The sequence below is a fragment of the Oryctolagus cuniculus genome, chromosome 1 (assembly GCF_051225735.1).
Source record: "Oryctolagus cuniculus isolate XC-2025 breed Fujian yellow rabbit chromosome 1, ASM5122573v1, whole genome shotgun sequence".
NCBI classification, from domain to species: domain Eukaryota; kingdom Metazoa; phylum Chordata; class Mammalia; order Lagomorpha; family Leporidae; genus Oryctolagus; species Oryctolagus cuniculus.
In genome coordinates, this window is record NC_142867.1 from 173,177,498 (window position 1) to 173,178,270 (window position 773).

Genomic DNA, 773 nt, shown 5'->3' on the forward strand with positions numbered 1-773 from the left:
TAAAAAGTGAAGAGTAAAGATACACAGATATCAGAGCTTCTCAATCTTGGCAATATTTTGGGTAAATTTTATTGTTTGAGGGCTGTTTTCTGCTTTATGGGATGTTTAAAAAGTCCCTGATTTGTACCCATGAAATACCACAATATCCCCAAATGTGACAACCAAAATGTGTGCCAATATCTCCTGGAGGTGGAATATCTCAGTAGAGATCCAGTAAGCTACATGCATAAGAGAAATACAAATGTAACTGTTCTTATGGGTCACTAAAAGAGGGGTTTATTGGGGTTGAGTAAATACAGAAATAAGGAAAAAGAATCTTCTAAAATTAAAATCATCTAAAATAATAAAAAATATGAATAGTTCATAGATTATCAAAGAAGAAGGGTTTGTCTTTTAAAATTCATACTTTTGTATAGTATGTTAAACTGATAAGAATAGATATTGCACTTGATCATAGCCAAAACGCTGAGAAAAGATAAGGTATATTATGTTAGAGCTCCAAATATCACACCAAAATTTTAATTATAATGGCTTAAAATAGTTAAAGCATGTAACCTAAAAAATAACAAAAAAATAAGCATCACTCATATAAACAATAGCAGCAGACACAGCAGATAATAATATTTTCAATATTGAAGGAAAATACCTTTGAGCAAGAAATGTTATTTCCAACATAAAAAAATTAAATTTGAGGCTAAAATACAGAGGTGCTCTGGTATAAAAGATCTTAGAAATCATACACAACAGAGATCTTTGGAACTAACTCTTAGAAA

General features: G+C 30.0%; 1 pseudogene; it reads right to left on the reverse strand.

The window, feature by feature from the left end:
- Positions 1-379: 379 nt before the first annotated feature.
- LOC127485407 (U2 spliceosomal RNA) lies at positions 380-477 on the reverse strand (annotated as a pseudogene).
- Positions 478-773: the final 296 nt, after the last annotated feature.